This window comes from Primulina eburnea, chromosome 12, assembly GCF_022965805.1.
Source record: "Primulina eburnea isolate SZY01 chromosome 12, ASM2296580v1, whole genome shotgun sequence".
NCBI classification, from domain to species: Eukaryota; Viridiplantae; Streptophyta; class Magnoliopsida; order Lamiales; family Gesneriaceae; genus Primulina; species Primulina eburnea.
The window spans coordinates 29,670,563-29,693,409 of NC_133112.1; the positions used below are offsets into that span (position 1 = coordinate 29,670,563).

The following is a 22,847-nucleotide window of genomic DNA, read 5'->3' on the forward strand; positions in this document are numbered from 1 at the left end:
TTTTTTAGTAAAAAGAAGTTATAAATGTTAGGCTCCAATTTCTCTTGGGATTATTAGGGATATGTATATTTGGTCATTGAGAAATGAGAAATGAGAAAGCTCAACCATTTTTCCCAGGAATTAGGAGGCCCAAGCATCGCTATATTACTGGACGAAGGCAGCAAATCGAACACAACATTTCCAGTTGAGCCTGACGAGCCAGAACAATTCATATGGAAGGAACAACTATGAGGTGAATGGGTGAGAGTGATTGAGCTACGCCACTCTCTAAGGTAAGAAGGGTTAAAAAGGTAAGAGAACTGCGTTGGCTTTGATTCCTCTACACCCGAAGAGGATACGTAGGCAACTTAAAAAGTTCAAGCCCTTCCCTCCCTTTTTTTTTTGTCTTTGTAGAACTATATGGGTTTGATTTCTATATATTTGAACAAGAGGATACATTGGCAACTTCAAAAGTTGAAACTCTTTTGTTCTCTTTGTTAATCATATTTATTCACTACATTGTTGTCTCGAATGTTTTATACATTTTTGTTTGCATGAATTTTCTTTGCATAATTCATTTAAATTCAATTTGAAGAAATCCATCTTGTTAAAAAATTTATTTGACAAACAATTTAACCATCATGTTGTAGCCAATATGTTTTTTTTTTTTACAATGTCTTTGATTGGTTTAGTCTCTGCTCGGAACAAGCTTAGGGGAAGCAAGTCTGAAGATAAGATCAATCCCTGTATGTTTCAGTTCCCGATTTTTGATTTATGTTGATACAAGTTTTTTATATTTGTTTGGAATAAAATTTTTGATTTGCAGGGATATATAAGCCACTGGAATACTGGAAAAATGAATGTGGGATTCCACCAGCAGAAAGGCGTAATGCATCATCTGTCTTTATTCTCAGAGAAATGGCGGAGGCAACTTGTTCTTTTATGGATGAAAATTTATTATTAGGAATGGATGGATTTGGTCGAGTATACAAAGTAACAGTGTGTTCTGGAGAGTTATGTTCTAGCACGAATTCTTGTTCCCTTTAGAGGTAAATTCTTGTGTTGAAATTTTTGATTTGCAGGGATATAGTAGATATGGTGTTAAAATTAGCAAATTTTTTGAAATGATTTGATCATGGGAATTTAGGGATGGGAGAAGTGAAGATGGATTGGTTGGTAAGTTTGAAAGTGGCTATCGAAGCTGCTGCTAGAGGACTTGCATACATGCATTCAAGTTCTGCTGTTGGGATTCCTGTTGTCCACTGAGAATTCAAATCCGTCAACGTTCTTCTTCACACTATGAAGCAAAGGTAAGAAAGTATCTGTGATTTACAAGCCTAGATAGGAGCGAATCCACAAAACTTTTTTCATTCGAAGGGTCAACTAGCCCTGTTCATGGACTGTTTGATCCACTCTCAGAGTGTACTACAAAATTAGAGCTGATTTTACTAGGTTTGTGTTTGTTTTTGCTGGGATGATTGCAGATACCAGATTTTGGGCTTTCAAAGTTGATGCCAGAGAGCAAAGAAACATGTGTGACTGCTAGAGCGCTCAGTACTTACGGCTATTTTGATACGGAGTATACATTGGTATAAATATGCTTTCAAGTTTGAAGAAAATAAAATCACTTCTATCGTTTTCTGTTGCAAGAACATGACAAGGACCAAGATTTTCAAGTGATTTAACTCCAAGATCAAAATTTTTACTCTATTTTTTAATGAAGAATATTAAAGATTTTTGGGTTCCCTATTCTCAACTTGGATTTCATCTAATAAATTTAAAAAGATCTTTTTTTTTCGTAATTAATGTATTTGGATGGTGATTAGAAACTAAGAATAGAAGGTCTATTCTAACTTCAATTTACAAAATGGCAAGAGCAATTGAGCAATGGGAGTGCATATACCTTGGGAACAGACATGAAAACTCACTTTACAAAGCGATGTATACGTGTTTTGAGTCGTTCTACTCCAGCTTTTGACAAGGAGGGCAGTAGACCTGAACCAAGGACCAAGTGAACAAAACTTGGTACTACATGTACTTCACAATCACCTGACTTTCTGAGGATCAATTTAGAATGTTCAGAAACCAGTTTGAAATTATTACAAGCATTACCAAATTACCATTAATGTGCTTGAAACTTTTACAGGTTAGACACACTCTGAATGACATGAAGCTGAAGAAGGTGATCAATCATGAAATGGAACGGGATAATACATGATGGAGTCGATAGCCATGTTTGCGAATTTAGCATCGAGATGTGTCCGGTTAGACAGCCGAGAACTATCCTCGATGTCAGAATGTGTAAAGGAACTTCAAATTATTAGGTACACTAATTCTGAAGGACTTGGGATGGCTATGCATACACTTAGAATGATATAAAATTGTTGTTTTCAAACGGTATGCGGCACAGAACATAGTTGTTAGTCTCCAATTCTTGAATTCATATTACAGTGTCAAAGTGAATAAAAGATCAACATATCATACATGCCAGATATGATTGTCATGTTTCATTAGTTGCAAGTGTTCATGAGATAAATGTACTTGTATATTTATGGAGAATTGAATATTTAATGCTCCATAGCTTCAGTGCCAATGAATACTGGTAGTTAAATGTATTACATATATAAAATGCATGTGAAATCAATTAAGACATATAAACTTTGTAGTTGTGTATTTTGCTGAATCATCAACTGAAACACAATCGTGGAGTACTTGAAACTTGGCAAAAATTAATATTGATTTTCAAAATATAACACAAAGAGTCATGCACTTGTGTTGTTCATAATGGCTAGGTAAGCGTGTTGGACGTAGGGGTGCAAACGAACCGAATCGAGCCGAATAATAGTAAAAAAGTCAGGCTCGAATTCGGCTCGAAATAGGTATATTCGAGTTCGAGCTCGATTCGAAGTTCGATAATTTCAAATATTTGGGCTCGAGCTCGGCTCGAAATGAAGTTCGAGTTCGGCTCGAAATATTCGAATATATTCGTGAACTATTCGAATTATTGCTCGGATATTAAGGCTCGAAAGCTCGAAATATTCGAAATGTATGTATATATATATATATAATTATATTATATTAATAAAATATTAAGGCTCGCGAATAGTTCGCGAGCTATCGAACAAAATAATTTGGGCTCGAGTTCGGCTCGAAAAAAAGTTCGAACGTGTTCGAGTTCGGCTCAAATTCGATAAGTTCGAATACGAATCGAATATTTATCGAGCCGGCTCGAAAAACTCGCGAACATGTTCGGTTCGTTTGCAGTCCTAGTTGGACGTGTTAAAAATTAATTAATTAATAAGGATTGAGTGAACCATTCTTTTTCAATATTTTTTTTTTTGGATTAAGATATATACGAAATAAATTATTAAGGTTTTCAATAAAGAAGTTTTCATATTTCATACCAAAACCAAAGATATTACTATAATAACAACATTCTTAATAATGCCATAATAGATTATGACATGCTAGCTAGTAATAATTATAAGAGCTTCATTTGTGCAACGAGTATTCAAAGTCGAGACCAGTTATATATATTCATCATTTTATGGCACCGATTATATATATATTAAGAAGCAATAATTATTGTGAGGACGATCAGACCTTGATACTTGATTGCGACATAGTTTAAAAAATAGAAGTTGCACAATTATAATTTAGTATATTTTTTTTAATACAACGTCAAGTGATTTGATTCATCCATTGGTATCAAACTCACTTAATATATTTGGGTATAGTTGAGAAGACCATTAATACTATTTCAGGTTACACATTTGTGTTCTATTTAATTATTCATGCTGAAATATTTTTATGTTATATTTTGTGTGATCCACGTGGTTGGATTTCAATGGATTTGATCTTGGATATGGTCATCTAGACTTGGGATGGTCAATGAAATTGATTTTATTTTTTTTATAGAATAATATTTAGGTAACTAGGCCCATGAGAAAGGGTTAATTGACTCATTTACATTTGTTGTGTTACAATCGGGTTAGAATTTCGGATTAGAGTTTCGAAAGAGATGAATAATTTTTTAAATTTTTTTCTTCTAAACTCTGTCAAATAGTGCGACCGATCTTGATAGTGTTAAATATCAAGATCAGATTTTCTCAACTATTAAGAAACGATCAGACCACAGATTGTGCGGAAACGGTCCGATGAATCTTATGACTAATTTATACTCAAATAAGGCAATTTAAATAAGATAAATAAATGAAGTAAAGAAATAACATAAGTGTTTTTTTTTTATAGATGTTCAGAGACTCAAGCTTCTATGTCACTCTTTCTTCCACTTACGAAATGATTTCATTATAAGACTTTGGTTTTATAAAAGTTGTAACAACTTACTTCAACCTTATGACTTATCCATTGCCTAAATTGAAACTCGCAGCAAAAAGGAAGTTGATAGTAGGAAAGTAAAAATCATTATGCTAGCGACTAAAAATGATGATATACAAAGAGTGTTCCGAGAAATTTTAAATGAAAAAAATGATTGAAAAAGCCGGTCAATGATAGATGCACGAGTTGCAAAAGCCGGTCAATGATAGAACTCGGCTAAGGTTCGACAATAATGAGTGTAGTTCTTCTGAGACAAATACTCAATCGTGATAAACAAAGGCAAGTCTAAGATGACAAAATTTGTCTGATCTAGCACGAAATATGAACATGATCAACGAGAATTTCAACCTAAACAGAATGTAAATCTTGAAAACAGGGGCAAACACCATAGTTTAGGTTATATTGAGCCAGAGAGTTCTAAGTCCAACCGAACTTTGTTAAAAAGTAGACAAAGTCATGCAGGTCACAACGGCTCGAACTGGTCTCACATAAAACCAAGTCTTACTAGACATTACTCTGTGAAGGAGAAGTTTAGCCATTACCACAATTGTATACCTGTTCAAAAGAGATACATACTGAATGGAAATGATGTATGGCCTAAACAACATTCGGTGAGACAGATAACGTAATGCCTGAATTTTTTTTTTTTAAAAAAATTAATAACGTCTACTAATTTAAAATGCGGAATTTTTTTATTTTTATTTTTTGTTGTAAAAGCTCACATTTTCGAAATAAACATTTAAGTATATTTGCATGCATGCGACTCTACTGAAAATATACCATTTAAAAATAATCGTGAATATTTAAAAATTTAAAATAGTGCAGTTTAAAATGACCAACTCGTCCAACAGAATATGCGTAAACATAAATGAGTAAAAATCCTAGTAATCATCAACGTAACAAAACCAATGTATAAAAATGCTCATGTCATCTCTCATCTCAAAAATCATAATGTGCGGAAGAAATGTGGTCCTCGGGTCGTGCGCGCACATCCAGTCCTGCCTTCTTAGAGTTCGGCATCTTCAGTCCCCTCATCGACATGCTCACCTATATCACACACGCCTAGTGAGTCTAAAGACTCAACACACCTGTACCGGAATAACAAGTATATATACACAACATTGAAAAATATACTGTAATTAACATACCTTTCATGAACTTAAAAAGCGTAAATGTAAACGTGTCATATGAAATCATAACATGTCAAAACAGCTCATCGTATCAATCATATACTTATAGCTTTACTTTAATTGAATTCAATTCATTAGTTGTGACTTTCGTATCATCGTTCATCATTATACGATGGATCTATCTGCATAAAACTGTGGTACCCGACGGCTGTCAAACATCAGCGACAATATTACCCATCCATTGTGCCTAGGATTCATCATTAGCATTTACATATACATCGTTATTCACAACTACTTCCCATCCTTCAAAGCAGCATCATTACCATCACTTAACAAAATCATGCATATGCGTAAATTTTCTTAAAATCAAGCACGCAACGTAATTTTCATAGTTTCAAAAAAATCATATTCATGATGCATAAACATTTAAAAGCATGATAAATTTGTGCTCAGGGCGTTGCCAGGACTAAAATTTCACCCCGGGTGCAATATAACCATTTTGCTCCTGAAAACCCAAAATGACCGTTTTACCCCTGGACCTCAAAATTTCAAGCTGAAGCTTATAAAACTCCTTATAATATCCCAAAAAATATTTAAATGTATTTCTGAGACCTAAACTCGAGCCCGTTTCAAAACTTATTCGATTCGTTTTAAAACTTGGACCGGGGTCTCAGTTTTAACCCGAATCGACCCGAAACCTAACCAAATTATTCCAAACTTAAACTATGCCTAAAATACATCCTACCAGCCAATAAACCTCACATTCCAGCCCACTAAGTCCCACAAAAACAAGGCCACAGGATGCTGGAATTTCCAGAAAGCCAAGTTCGAACCCTAATGCAACCATGCTCCATCATTTCGCATCTAGCTCATGACCAAGAGGACCAGACCCCAACCAGTCTCACCTTGACCACCCATGCAACATGTATTTTAAATGTCTGTCTTAAATCATAAAAATTCCTTAAACACTTAAAAATCATATTTTTATCATGAACAATTCATAAACATTTAAAAATAATCATATTTTCATAAAAACAGCATTTAGGACACTGCCATGACCTTTACTACTTCCTAGGTGTAAAAAGACCGTTTTACCCATGGACTTGACATTTTAAGATTTCGACTTTTTTTCGTGATTTCATGACTCTAACATGTCCCAAATAATTATTTAAGCCTAAATAAATTTTCCCATAATTTTATTTGGCTTAAAACTTAGACTTTTCACGTTTCTAAACGCTGGAGTAGATCCTAAAGAGATACCACTTCCGCACGAATTTATACTAATTCTTTGATTCCAGTTATCGAAAGGAAGTGTGAAATAATTGATTAGAAGACAAGAGCAAAACACAAAGAACGCCCATGTTGTGGCAATTCCACCCAGAAGGTATGCTGAACCCACGGCCACAGTCCCGTGCAATCCGTAACTCGCCTACTGAAACGTCCCGCCCTTTTGTTATTCATGATTTTTTTAAAGTGATGTGAATGAAAAGTTTTGAAGGAAGTGAAGTGATTGTGACTAATTGTTAATGATGGCGACGTCGTGAGGGTGATGGTCCCAGTGGGAGCCCGACGATCGTGTTTCCATTATTCCGAATATGAGGTTATGAGGATATGAGGTTTGAGGTAAGAATGTGAATATCGTGAGGGGAGAAGGCCCCAGAGGGAGCCTATTTATGGGAGAAGGCCCCAGAGGGAGCCCGACGATCGTATTTCTATTCGATCATGATAGGCCAGGGCCCAGTTGACCGGTGAGAGCGTCGCTGGTGTCCCCCGCCGCCTAGTACTGTGGTTATATGTAGATGGATCCATCGACTTTTGAGGTTTGAGGAAAGTCACAATTACGATCTGAATTCAACAAAGGAAAAAGGAAAAATGTTTATGATCATGCAAAATGTTTTATGTCATGTCATGTTGAAGAAAAAGGAAAAAGGTTAAGGTTTATGAAATGTAGGTCATGAAAATGGTTATGCTTAAGTTTATGCATCATGAAAACATTTATGAAAATGGTCATGTTTGAAGTTATGCATCTTCATGAAAACGATATTTTAAGTACAAATATTTTTCACTGTTATATGTTGACTGTATTACGTATTATTTGTTATAAAGATTATGGTGTGTTGAGTCTTTAGACTCACTAGGTGTGATGGATGCAGGTGGGTATGAGGGAGGTCTTGACGGGTGACTCTACTAGACTGTCGGTTCACACAACCCGAGGACTAGCGCTACATTTTCCGCATTACGTTTTATGATTAGTGATTTAAGTTAAACATTTTTAAGACTATTTATTTGTGCTTTTGAGAGATTTTTGAGAGGTTTAGTATGGGCTATTCTTTTCAAATTATTTCTTTTTAGGTTTGGTAAACAGTAGACGATTTTAGTTTTATGACTATTAACTTGATTTTTAAATACTAGTTGGTTGATGTTTTATTTTAAATGGGCAAAATATTTTAGTAAAAGCCGAAAATTTTGAGAAGAAAAAAAAATTCTATCCAAAAGGGCTAAAATAACATAAAAAGACTAAATTTAGAATTTAGGAATTTTATATTAAAGTTTGGGATTTTTCGGGATTAAAACACCGTCAAAACAATCAATTAAGGACCGAAATCGGAACGTATTGATCATGGGGCTCGGTTTAAGGGATTATCGATGCATGGCCTAGCTTGGGTCACAGCTGGGTCTCGTTTAGGGGCTGGGAAGGAGTCCTAGCCATGCTAGGACTCGTGGCCAAGGGCTGGGGAGGGTCCTAGCAAGTTAGGACTCCACCCGTGAGTTTAGGGGGAAGCATGCGCAGGTTTAAGAAGTGTTGGAAAGGAGGAGGGGCTCGGCCAGGGGGCTGGGCTGGGTGAAACTAGGTCCTTTAGGGTCTAGTGGGGTCATGGGTGGTCGGTGGTTAGATGGCTGGAAGAGCTCTAGGCTAGTAAAGATTCCTAGTGTAGTTAGAACTCCTCACGTACACACACATGCAAACTGGGCTGCTGTTCAGCAGTTTGTTGAGCAAGCATGGGTTAGGTTCAGGGGCATGGGCTTGGTCAAGAGGGTGCCTAGATGGGTTGGCTAAGTTTTGGCTCGAGGTGGCTCTTGCGTGGCTCGAGTAAATTAGGAGATGGCTCGGCGTGTTAGATAAAGGGTCAAAAACAAAAATTTAAGAAGTAAAATTGAATCCAATGGTCCACGGGGGTGGCTCACGACTTGGAAGGGTAGGATAAATCATAAAAATGCTATGTTAAAAATTTGGGATCAAAATAACGAGTTTTGGATTTATCCAGGATTTAATCGTCGCACGAAATACTAATTACCGAGTTAATTGAAACGCCTAGATTTATGCATAATAAATTATGAAAAATTAGTTTTAAGCTTACATAATTACTATGAGTCTAAATTTTTAATTTAGGAATTTTATATTAAGGTTTGGTTTAATTCGGGATTAAAACGTAGTAATACGACACATTTAAAGATTAAATTAAAAGTCCTCGATTTAAGCTAAATAAAAATATGAGAAAATTCATGTAGGCTTAAATAATTATTTGGTACATGTTAGAGTCAATGAAATTAAGAAAATGTCAAAAAGAGAAATTATACGTCCAGGGGTAAAACGGTCTTTTTACACCTTAAAATTAGTAAACGTCATGGCGGTGCCCTAAATGCTATTTTTATGATATTATGATTATTTTTAAATGTTTATAAAATTTTCATGATTAAATTATGATTTTTAAATGTCTAAGGGATTTTTATGATTTAAGGAAGACATTTAAAACACATGTTGCATGCTTGGTTTCAAAAACAAAATATTATGTTATGCATGATTTTTGTAAAGTGATGAGAATGTAAATGTTGAAGGAAGTGAAGTGATTGTGGCTAATTCATTAATGTTGGCGATGTCGTGAGGGTTATAGTCCCAGTGGGAGCCCAACGATCGTGTTTCTATCATTGCAAATATGTGGTAACGGTTATGTGGTAACGGTTTTGTGGTAACGGTAAGAATGAGAATGTCGTGAGGGGAAAAGGCCCCATAGGGAACCCATCTATGGGAAAACGCCCCCGAGGGAACCCCGACGATCGTATTTCTATTCGATCATGATAGGCTATGGCTCAGTTGACCGGTGAGAGTGTCGCTGATGTCCCTGCCGCCCAGTACTGTGGTTATATGTAGATGGATCCATCGATTTTCATGTCATGTTGAGGAAAGTCACAATTAACGATCTGAATTCAACAAAGGAAAAAGAAAATTATTTATGATCATGTTAAAAGGTTTTATGTCATGTTAAGGAAAAAGAGAAAGTTTAAAGTTTATATTTGCATGTCATGAAATGTTATTTTTACTTAAAAGTATTTTCACTGTTGCATGTGATTTTATACGTATTATTTGTTATAAAGAATATGACGTGTTGAGTCTTTAGACTCACTAGGTGTGATTGATGCAGATGATTGATAGTAATGTTATAGGAGTTCTTGATGGATGATCTGTCTGGACTGAAGGTGCACATAACCCGAGGACCAGCTGTGAGGCCCGGGGCCGAAGAGGGCGGGGGGTGAACGCCGGTGCCATCAGTTGCACGGACAATGAGCGGCTCCTGGCAGGCTTCTAGGTGAAGGGAACATGAATGAACCGACCCACACGGGAATGAGAGGGATTCCGAGACTGGGCAATGTAATGGACTGAACAGTTGAAGAGGGCTTAAAAGATTTGATTGGTACTACTCATATCACGAAGGTGCATCTTCTTTTCGGTAGCTCATCACATAAGAACTCCACAGTTAAGCGTGCTTGACTTGGGGCAATTTTGGGATGGGTGACCTCCTGGGAAGTTTCCTAGGGTGCGTGTGAGTGAGGACATAAGCACGCTGGAAAGACTCGTCTTGATACAGTGAGGACAGTCGTCAAATCTGGGGCGTTACAAGTGGTATCAGAGCCGACCTCTCTTAGTACGGTGTGGTTCGGGGACGAACCAAGCGGAAGCTGGTGGGCATGTGAGGCCCGGGGCCGAAGAGGGCGGGGGGTGAACGCCGGTGCCATCAGTTGCACGGACAATGAGCGGCTCCTGGCAGGCTTCTAGGTGAAGGGAACATGAATGAACCGACCCACACGGGAATGAGAGGGATTCCGAGACTGGGCAATGTAATGGACTGAACAGTTGAAGAGGGCTTAAAAGATTTGATTGGTACTACTCATATCACGAAGGTGCATCTTTTTTTCGGTAGCTCATCACATAAGAACTCCACAGTTAAGCGTGCTTGACTTGGGGCAATTTTGGGATGGGTGACCTCCTGGGAAGTTTCCTAGGGTGCGTGTGAGTGAGGACATAAGCACGCTGGAAAGACTCGTCTTGATACAGTGAGGACAGTCGTCAAATCTGGGGTGTTACACCAGCGCTTCTAATTTTCCACACTTACAATTTATGGTTCATGATTTACGTTAAAGATTTTACGACTTTTTATTTATGTTTTGAGAAATTATAGTATGAGCTGTATTTCTCCAATGTATAGTGGGTTGTTTTATTTAAAAATGATCTCCAAAATATTTTATGAAAATATTTTTATGCATGGTAAGGGTTCGGCCGATTTAGTGAGGTTTTTTTTAAAAAAATTCTAGTACTTTTAAAGCAATAAAAAGAGCAGACGTTTCAGTTTTATAGCGAGATTTTCTAAGATATCATTGCCTTTGATTGCGTTAACACGAAATAATGTGAAATTTGTATGGAAAGAAGCATGTGATCGCAGTTTTCAAGAGTTAAAAACAAAATTGACATCAACATCAGTCCTTGCTATTCCAGAAGGGCCAGGAGGTTTTGTGGTATATAGTGATGCTTCAAAACAAGGTTTAGGAGCAGTCTTAATGCAGCACGGAAAGGTGATTGATGATGCCTCAAGACAATTGAAAGAATATGAAAAGAACTATCCCACACATGATTAAGAACTAGCAGCAGTGGTATTTGCGTTTAAAATATGGTGCCATTATCTGTATGGTAAACGGTGTGAAATACACACGGACCACAAGAGTTTGAAATATTTAGTCACACAAAAAAAACTGAATATTCGACAACGACGTTGGATGGAATTAGTGAAAGATTATGATTGTGTTATTAATTATCATCTCGGTAAATCCAATGTTGTTGCAGATGCATTAAGTCGGAAATCCAGTTCTATTGCCGCAATTCAAGTACAGGAACAAATCTTATGGGATTTACAGAACTTGAAGATTGATGTTATTCCAAAGGGAGCTGCAATCCAGTTATCATCCCTCATGGTTCGACCAACACTTGCAGACATGATCAAGACCGAACAAAGTGCAGATAATGAATTACAACAACTGAGACTGCGAAATGAATAAAAAGGAAATTTTAACTTTGAATTGAATGGGGAAGGAATGTAGACATATCGAGGTAGATTGTGTGTACCAAAACAAGGAACAATCAGAACCGACATTCTTATAGATGCACATGCTACACCCTACTCGATCCATCCAGGAGGCATGAAAATGTACAAAGATTTGAAACTATTATTTTGGTGGCCAGGTATGAAAAAGGACATTTCTCAATTTGTTGCACAATGTCTAACTTGTCAATAGGTTAAGACTGAACATCAAAGACTAGCAGAACTCCTGAAACCATTACCCATTCCTCAGTGGAAATGAGAACATATCACAATGGATTTTATCCTTGGTTTTACAAGAACACAAAGAGGATTCAATGCTATATGGGTTATTGTTGATCGGCTTATAAAATCAGCTCACTTTCTTCCAGTGAAGACCACATACACGATGAATCTATATGCTGGCGAATATATCAAAGAGATAGTGAGGCTTCATGGCATCTCAGTGTCCATTGTATCTGATAGAGATCCCAAATTTACGTCTGTATTTTGGAAAAGTTTACATCATGCTATGGGAACTCGATTGGCATTCAGTAAAGCATTCCACCATCAAACTGATGGACAACCAGAACGAGTGAATCAGGTCTGAGAAGTTATGTTAAGGGCATGTACTCTTGACTTTCCAGGTAGTTGGGACAGTAAACTAACTTTGACTGAGTTTACATATACCAATAGCTATTAGTCAAGCATAGGAGTGGCACCATATACTGCACTTTATGGTAGAAAATGTCGATCTCCGGTACATTGGGATGAAATAGGATAAAGAAAGTTATTAGGCCCTGAATTGGTGCAACAGACAGCTGAATTGGTAACCAATTTATCAGCAAATCTAAACAATTCGATAATCCTAAGAGAATACAAACAAAAATCTTTTGGCTGTTGAATGTCAATATTGCAGGCATGTATTGTGGCATACTATATTTTGAATAAGAAGAATTACATGTGTCATCAAGTACTATTTCAGTTATATCCTTTGTATGACTAAATTAAAGTAATTCGAATTTGAATGTTACAGATCAGGTTAAGTATTACAAGTTTTAATGATGTGATCTAAGTCAACTAAAAACTCGTAAGCAATAAAATTCAGCAAACAAACAACTTCAGTCGTCCATGTTCATCACACTCGTCACACGTTTTCCAGAATAACTATTTAGGGTCTACCAAACTCGAAAAGAAAAACTTCACTAAATAATCAGATATTCGGTTGTTTACTGAATTACATAATCATACACATACGACATCTGATTTTTTTCATAACTGGTGATGAAGTTTTATCAATATATCCATTTTTTCAAAGAATGTTCAGAGAATACAAACAAAAATGGTTTGGCCGATAAATGTCAGTGTAAGGTCCGTCCAAAATTAAGATGACGTAATTCAACTGCATGCAATTCTAGAAAATATGAAAAATTGATTAATCAAATGATTTTAATGGCATAAATTATTGTGACATGCATGATTATATGTTAAATAGGATTTTATTATCATCATGCATTAAAATATATTTTTAAGGATTATTTGAGTTGCGATCGAGGAACGGAGACCGATGGCTGAAAAATGTAAAATATTTTTATTAAATAATTGTTTTTAATTATTTAAAATATGGATGATGCTTTTTCATATCTTTGAAAATAAGGTGGTTTGAGGTGATTTTATACGCCGGGATGTAAATTTTATCGGTGTTGGTTTTTCAACAAAAATGCGAATGTTTTGGCAACCCGCCTAATAAATTTACAAATTTATTTAAACAAAATTATTTTAAATATTTTAATTAAGTGCTAATGGGCCTAATTAACATGGTTAATGGGCCTAAGCTTGGTTAGTAGGTTCTTAACTATATTATATACAAAATTTGACCCCGTAACCCTACAACCCCACGCCCACACCCCATCAAACTCAACACACTCTCCCCCACCAGCATATACATGACACACACACGAGATTGCTCTAGGGAAGCTTCGGTTTTTGAAGAAACAATTCAGCCTAGGCTCTACGTCACCGTTCTTCGCATCGTCGCTTCGTTTTCGTACGTAAAATACGCAAAGGCACGAATATTTCTTTCCTTCAAACATATATCACACCATAGTAATTATCTAAGCTTATTTTGAAGGAAAACATGGCACACAAGTTTTATTTTTGTAACTATGTGCATATATGTTCTAAACTTGTGTTTTTTTTATTCCAAATTCATGTTTTTATGAGTTTAAGAGGGCTGCCATGATTAGGACACAATCCAGCATTATTTTACACGAGTTTAGGGTCCTAGAACATCACCAAAATGTTGCACAAACACGAAACACACAAGCTGGAACTGAAACCTGGCATGGGTTGATCATAGGGCTCGGTTTCCATTAGGTTATTGCTTGGCTTGGTTCAGTTGGACCAGGACTGGGCTAGGGTCTCATGAGGGGTCAGAGAAGTGGTCCTAGCCACGCTAGGGCTCAATTCAAGGGCTAGAGGAGGAGTCCTAGCAAGCTAGGACTCCCACTTGAGCGCAGCAGGTGCTGCACGCTTGGTGCATCCGCACGCAGATGTTTAAGGGACTCGGCCAGAAGGCTTTGGCTGGGTTCGGACAAGGGGTTAGGGTCCTAGGAGGGTGCTTGAGGGGCTGGTTCAAGGTCTGGTGCGGTGGCTAGGTCTTAGGCACGAGTTCAAGGAGTCCTTGCCAACATGGAGTTCTCGGCCAGTTAGTGTGCTTGGTTGGGGGCTTCGGTTTTGGGGTTTGGGTTGGTTCCTAAGAGTGCTAAGGTTACCTAGGTGGTGTGGCTCGAAGTGGGTCCAACATGGCTCGACGAAAATGGAAAAGGCTCGAGGATGTCTTGGGTCGAGGGTCCTAGGGTTTCCTTCTTGGAAATTAATTTGAAACATGGCTCACGGGGGTCGAGTCATGGATCACGAGGGCCAAAATAATATAAAAAGTGAAAGTTATAAATTTAAGAATTTTATATTAAAGTTTTGAATTTTTCGGGATTAAAACGCCTTAAAATGAATAATTAAAGATTAATTAAAAAGTCTAGTGATTAACCTAAATAAAATTATAAGAATTTTAATTTAGGCTTAAATAATTATTTGAGACATGTTAGAGTCAATATAATTAACAAAAGTCAAATTTGAGGAATTTTACGTCTAGAGGAAGAACGGTAATTTTACACCCGAAAATTAGTAAACGTCATGGCAGTGTCCTGAATGTTGTTTTATATGATAATATGATTATTTTAAATGTTTATGAATTTTTGTATGTTAAATAATGATTTTTAAATGTTTTATGGATTTTTATGATTTAACATTGACATTTAAAATATATGTTGCATGCTTGGTTTAAAAGAAAAACGATATTATATGCATGTTTTTATTAAGTGATGGAAATACGAACTGTTGAAGGTCGTGAAGGGATTGTGACTAATACGATGATATGTTGGCGATATCGTGAGGGTTATGGTCCCAATGGGAGCCCGACGATCGTGTTTCCATGGATACAAATATGAATACGTTAATATGTTGGCCAAGGCTAAGTTGATTGGTGAGAGTGTCGCTGATGTCCCGCCGCCCAGTACTGTGGTTTTTATAGATGGATTCATCGCCCAATACGAATACGAATATGAGTAACAATCACGATCTGAATTCAACAAACACGAATATGAATATGTAAATGTTTATGATGAATATGAATATGAATATGTTGATATTTGATGTTTATGAAACATTTTATGTTTAAAGTTTATACATTAGTATGAAAATGTTATTTTAAGTACAAGTATTTTTCACTGTTGTTTGTGATCTGTATACGTATTAATTGTTATCAAGAATATGATGTGTTGAGTCTTTAGACTCACTAAGTGTGGTGGATGCAGGTGATATTGATAATTATGAGTGGGAGGTCTTGATGGTTGACTTTGCTGGACTGTCGGTGCACATAACTCGAGGACTAGCAATTCTATATTTTTCCGCACTTTTGATTTATGTTTAAGACTTTTGTTAAAAGATTTTATGACTATTTATTTATACTTTTGAGAGGTTGTTAGTTGATAGCGACTTTGCTATTTTAGGAATTTCAAACGAATGACGATTTCATGTTTTGATTATTTTCTTTGATTTTCAAATACTAGTTGGTTGTTTTATTTTAAAAATGGTGCAAAAATATTTTTATGCATGTTGATGGTTCGGCCGAATGTGTAAGGGTTTATAAAAAAATAAAGAAAAAATTCTAGTACTTTTTAAGTAAAACGAATAGCAGACGTTTCAGTCAGTGTCACAGACATTTACTGATGCATACTATATTTGGAATAAAACTATTGACACATGACATCCAGTATTATTGCTATTATAGCTTTGATACGACTAAATTATAGCTGTTTGAATCTGAACATTGAAAATCATCTATAAAAGGTCATCTCAAGATTCAGCAAACTCTCTAGACTTTCGATCAATCCACAATTTGTTATTCTTTTTTATATTCAAGATTTGCTGAAAATATTCAAGCATAAACTTAAAAGATATATCAGATCTTTTAGAGAGCAGTTGTGTTGAACTTTCACTCACATTTGTTTCTAGTTTACAACGTATATTTGTGTGATTTTGTAACTGAAAGAAAGAGTATTTTTCTTATGAATTATTTAAAGTTTGTTAGAAGTTAAATAATTTAGTTAGAAGTTGTTGATAAGAATTTCAATAGGCAGTATATAAGTATTACTGAAGTGGATTTTTACAAAATTTGTAAGAACCAAATTCTTTTAGTATATACCTTCTAGAAACTTAAGAATGAGCGACATAAAAAGTATCTAGCCTTTAAACTTCAATAAACAATTTTTGTGTGATTTACATTTTGTTATACTTTAATATATCTATATACTGCTCAAGGTATACTGCCTGTCACTTTTGTTCGCTAAGTTCTACTTTCATTCTGCGCTGTTATTTAAAAAAATTCATATGTTCTCCAAAGAGGAATTTTGCGATCGAAAAATCAGGATGCAGACTCATTTAGATGTACAAGACGATTATATGTGGGTACATCACTACAGATAGACCTATCAAGATTAAGAAAGCCAACACTGCAGCTGCCATTGCTGATGGAGCACCACAGATGATTGAAAAAAAAAATTAGAATGGAGTTTTGATGATAAGAAGACAACAAACTTGGATAATGTGGCAAAAGACATCCTGTACAAAACATAGACAAGAATACTTACAATAAAATCAAGACGTCTGCCACAAAAAATAAACATGGGAGAAACTGATACAAATTTGTAAATATATTGCAATGCAAAAGTTAGAAAACATAAAGTTGAGGTCTAGTGAATATATAAATGACTTTGAAGAAAGATCAGTGTATTATTATCGAGTTGACGGTTCTTGAAAAAAAGTATACAAGTAGAAAAATTGCAGTGAATGTGACGAGAGACCTTCCAATGGAGTGGGATTTTAAAACAATCTCTATGAGAGAATCCAAGTTTTTGAACAATTTATAGCTACATGAATTGTTTGCTAATCTGAAAGCATATGAGTTCGAGCTTGAGAACTGAAGCGGAGAGGAATCCACCTCTAATCATCCAACCAAAGCTCTTACTGTCGTTGTTGCTGAGCGCATTCAGAAGAGAACTGCTGAACAACTTAACAATGATGCGATGTCAATGTTCGTCAAGAAATTTCCAAGTTCACTTAGAAAAATCATAGAACCTTTCAGAATCAGAATCAGAATTACAAGAAAAATCCATCTGCAGCTGATATGAAGTGTTTGAATTGCAGAAAAACCGGGTATTTCATTTTTGGGTGTCCCAAGCCCAAGAAAGACGATCATAAGAAGAACAAACACAAGATGAATGACAAGAATTCACGAAAGAATATAAAGGTCATGATTGCTGTAGATAGACAATCTAGTGACACAAAAAAAGTTTAATGTCTGATGGCTGAAGTCGTTATGGAAACAAAAATTAATGAGGTATTTGATTTTGAATCCAAATAATTTACACAAATGATCTTGTTAAGGCATTGCACGACATGGTTAAAGAGTACTCAAAGCTTTCTCAATCATTTGAGGAATTCATAACTGAAAAAAAAATCTTGACTGATCAAATCAATTATTCTATTATTCACAAAAGCATAGTTGTGGAGATCTCAAGGCTGAAGTGAGTAAGCTAAAGACTGAGAATGAAAGAGTAATTGCAGATTATCAGTCGTTATTGAATGAGAATAAGAAGTCCGCACTACTGGTAACTGCATGGAATAAGTCTTAAGTTTCATTATAAAAAGTGCAGGAGTTACAGAAGCAATCAGGAGACAGAATTGGTCTCGACTTAAGTAACAATGAAAGCACTTATTTTGAAACGTGTAAAATCGCGTTTGAATATGTGAAAAGAGAAATTCAATCACTTCGTGAGATCAAGTGCACTATATGAACATAAAGAACCAGAAGTTAAAGTTGAAAAGTCTTTAAATCAGAAGAAAAAAATGTAGAAATTTTGGACTCAGTTATGTTCAGCCTAAGAGGAAAGCTTTATTTCATACTGAATCCAGTAGAGGATCTGTCCCAGTAGAGCATATCTCAGTAAAGTCCATACACTATCGATTTAAGAACAACATATCTATTTAGAAGAGATATAGTTGGAAAATAAGAAAAACATATGGAACAACATGATATGGTACATTAAGTTAAAAATAATGTCATATCTCCTGTTGCACATACCACATTAGTTACTCGAATTGCAAAACCCATTAGGCTAATACAATTGTGGGTTCTAAAGGTACTAATTTAGTTGGACCCAAATAAATTGAATGTCAATTAATATAATTTGTGTCTTATGAAAAATAAGAGCTCTACTAATATCTGAAGCTCAACATGGTATCTACCACAGGAGTGGGTCCTCTTGACTACGAGTCTGACGTGCATAAACATCAATAGTTGTAATTTTAAGGAGTTCTACCACAGGGGTGGGTATCTCAATCTATTTTTCAATTATCACAATCTCAGCAATATATTGATCTTTAGGAGCTTCGACTTGAATGTCGTCGGGTTGGTTCCTCGTATGAATTTCTCCTAGATCAAAGATAGCTTCAATTGTTGCTTTCTCAGTGACTAGAATCTCAAGCTATCGTCTTATTACCTTTACTCTCATAGACAAAAAGAGAGTCTCTATCTCCAATTGACTGATCATCGCGACATCATCTACAATGGTTGAATTGTGAGAAACAAAGTTGTATATTTTCTTATGTATTAAGTACTGCAAGAGAATTTCTTTTAGTTAAAAGCTTGATGAGTTGGACAGCGTTATGAAATTTAGAACTCAATAAGATCACCCATGTAAATTGTGAGAAATCGTCAATAATCACCACTAGGGTGTAATTCTTTCCCCTTAGAATCATTACGCTTATTGGACCAAATAAGTCCATGTGTAAGTTCCAGACATCGAGTCGTATTTTGTTTTTGAAAGTTGATCAGACCTGTTTACCTAGCTGACATGCATAAAAAACTTTATCATTGGTAAAATCAATGTTATGCAACCCTGAGACCGACTTTTTTTTAGTTAAGATTGGCAACTGATTTGAAATTGAAATGATTTATCCGTTTATGTCATAAACAGTTCTTATTTTCATGCAAGGAAACAAAACACGTCAGAGCATTCAAATTATTATCATTCCAGATAACTTTATTTGTTTTTTTTTCTCTTAGTCTAGTTATCATAATATCACCATTTGCAGATTTAATTGTGGAAGTGTGTGTAGTGACCCGTTCCAGAATCACCTACTAAGCAAGAACTAAGCATGCAATTAACCTAATCAACAATAATCAGAGATAACAGCGGAAATACGGCCAAAGACAATAGTTATACAACCCTATCGAATCAAAACAAATATCCGGTACAACCAAAACGAAACAAAACAATACCGATAAACTAAACTCAATCGGCTACTCACTGACGTCCTCCTGCTCCTCCTGAGCCATCCAACCTGAGGCCTGCCCCGAGGGAATGGGGTGTCCAAGAATAAACAACACCGAGGACGTGAGCGATAAGAACGCCCAGTACAAAAGTATGAGTATACAGACCTATATGAAATGCACATGCTATGATCATGATACCGGGGTAGTCAAGAAACAGGAGTCACAAAGGAAAGGATCTCAACAATGCTCAGTCTAGAGGCGCCAAGTGGATAGTGCCGCGCGGTACACCTCTGGGTCACTGCATCCACTACAAGACGGACGTGGACCTAAAATGTCCCGGACCACCGAAGCCCTCCCGACCCGTCGGCCACTGTGTACTCTCGGTGTCCATGCGTCCACAAGACAGGGCTGAGCGGCCCCAAGATATAGCTTATCTCGAAAGAGATACAGCTCAACAGCAAAGGCTATCTCGAAGGAGATACGGCTCAACGTGAAATGCAACGTGCAGTAATAAACGTGACATAATAGCATGCATCATATGACATATAACAATGCACCACATAATCATGCAACACATATATGAATGTATACTCAACCAGGATATCTCGGATAGTACTTTCGTACCTCTATCACAGCAAGCCTAATCCACTGGAACAACCAGACAACAGGTCTAATCCAAGCCTATTCATCAAGTGAAAACCATCACTAAACTTATCTACCAGACTTAACTAGATAATCCTGAGATAAATACTGATAAAATTCCAAACCTTCGTCCGTCGCTAGCCCGCTGATGCCGCTAGCTCCCAACTAGAGCACAGCTCTGCTACAAGACCAGCAGCTCCCCGCTAGTGCCCGAACCTCGGAAAAAGACTAGAACCTGTCAGAAACGACTGAAATGCTCTGGAACTCTCTGAATTGGCGAGTCAAAATGAGGAAATCCGAGCACTATTTATAGGCCATGTTCGGATCCTCCGAACACCACTTCGGAACGTCCGAACTCTTACGTGTCCATTGGCTCTTGACAGCTCATGTTCGGATCCACCGAACATACACTTCGGACCGTCCGAACATGCACGTGTCCAGCTTCTCTTGACACCTCATGTTCGGATCCACCGAACTCACTTCGGACCGTCCGAACTCCCACGTGTCGATCAACTCTTGACACCTAATGATCGGATCCACCGAACTCACTTCGGACCTTCCGAACTCTTCGGTGCTTCTGAACCATCTTCGGTCCGTCCGATCATGACTCGGTCAAAATTACACATTAAACCTTCTTAATCACCAATAATCCGTTAATTACCCAATTTAGAATTCGGGCTACTACATTCTCCCCCCCTTAAAGGATTTCGTCCTCGAAATCAAGCTTAGAGAATGAACAAAACGAAAATAACAACATCGTTATTACCTCTCAATTATTGTTGAATACAACCGATATTTCGATTACAACGGAAAACACAAACACACATCCATAGTACAACTACAGTACAACTCAGAGGAGCTCTGGATGCTCTGGTATCAATAAGAGCAAAAGCAGGACTACCGCATCAACAAAAAGTACCTGCTATGACTCTCTCCCTGACTCACTTGCAGCCTGATCCTGGTTCAGCGCAAAAACCTGACCTTGGGTACGAGGTCGAAGATTCGAACTACCCCCTGCCTGACCCTGCCTCCTCTGCTGAACAGTCGTCTGAGATCCGGAACCAGATCCTGCTCCACCTCGCAACTGAGGACAATACTTCTTGATATGACCCATCTCTCCGCACTGAAAACAAGCTCCTGCGGCTAATCGGCATTGCTCCGAAGGATGGTTCTTCCCACAATGCACACAAGAATCCTTCTTCTTATCAAAGCGAAAATCACCGCTAGACCGTGATCCAGATCCAGAAGAAGAAGAACCAGACTTCTTGAACGATTGAGATCGAGGACTCAAAGCACTCGAAGGTCTGGAAGAAAGAATAGACCTACCACGCTGAAGACTGATCTCTGCCTGGCGACACCGGTTCACTAATCCATCATACGAAGTAGGATTATCACAGACTGTGACACGATCAAAGATCTCCTGATTAAGCCCCTGGAGGAAATGGTCATACTTAGCCTCAGAACTGCCACTAATATGAGGAGCAAAGGGCAACAACTCGAAGAACTTCTGCTGATACTCATCAACAGACATACTACCCTGCTTCAGATTCAGGAGCTCAATCGTCTTCGCCTGGCGAAGGGCTGGAGGAAAATACAGCTGCATGAAAGCCGCACGGAAATCGGCCCAAGTCACCCTACCCTGGGACTGGACTATCGGCGCAGAAGTCGATCGCCACCACTTGCGAGCACGGCCCTCGAGAAGAAAACTAAGGGTCTCTATCTTCTGCTCCTCGGTGCACTGGAATGCGCGGAAACAACTCTCCATGCGCTCTAACCAATCCTCTGCATCATCGGGAGTCTCACCGCCAACTAAAGGCTTAGGCCCCATCTGAAGAAAACGATGCAACTCAAAACGCCTAGGACCATCCCGACGATGACGATGTTCACGATCACGATGACGCCTACTACCGTCCTGATCACCCCAACGACCTACACTCCCCTGACTACTCTCGTCACCAAAGTGGCCAGCCATCGCTACAACAAAGAATAGGGAAACTAGTAAATTGGTCAACGGAAATCCCAAAACAAAAATCTATATCCCAAAATCGCACGCATGCTCTGATACCATAAATGTAGTGACCCGTTCCAGAATCACCTACTAAGCAAGAACTAAGCATGCAATTAACCTAATCAACAATAATCAGAGATAACAGCGGAAATACGGCCAAAGACAATAGTTATACAACCCTATCGAATCAAAACAAATATCCGGTACAACCAAAACGAAACAAAACAATACCGATAAACTAAACTCAATCGGCTACTCACTGACGTCCTCCTGCTCCTCCTGAGCCATCCAACCTGAGGCCTGCCCCGAGGGAATGGGGTGTCCAAGAATAAACAACACCGAGGACGTGAGCGATAAGAACGCCCAGTACAAAAGTATGAGTATACAGACCTATATGAAATGCACATGCTATGATCATGATACCGGGGTAGTCAAGAAACAGGAGTCACAAAGGAAAGGATCTCAACAATGCTCAGTCTAGAGGCGCCAAGTGGATAGTGCCGCGCGGT

General features: G+C 37.4%; 1 pseudogene; it reads left to right on the top strand.

Annotated features, from left to right (window-relative positions):
• Nucleotides 1-581: 581 nt before the first annotated feature.
• On the top strand, nt 582-2,462 carry LOC140808455 (probable serine/threonine-protein kinase PBL28; annotated as a pseudogene).
• Nucleotides 2,463-22,847: the final 20,385 nt, after the last annotated feature.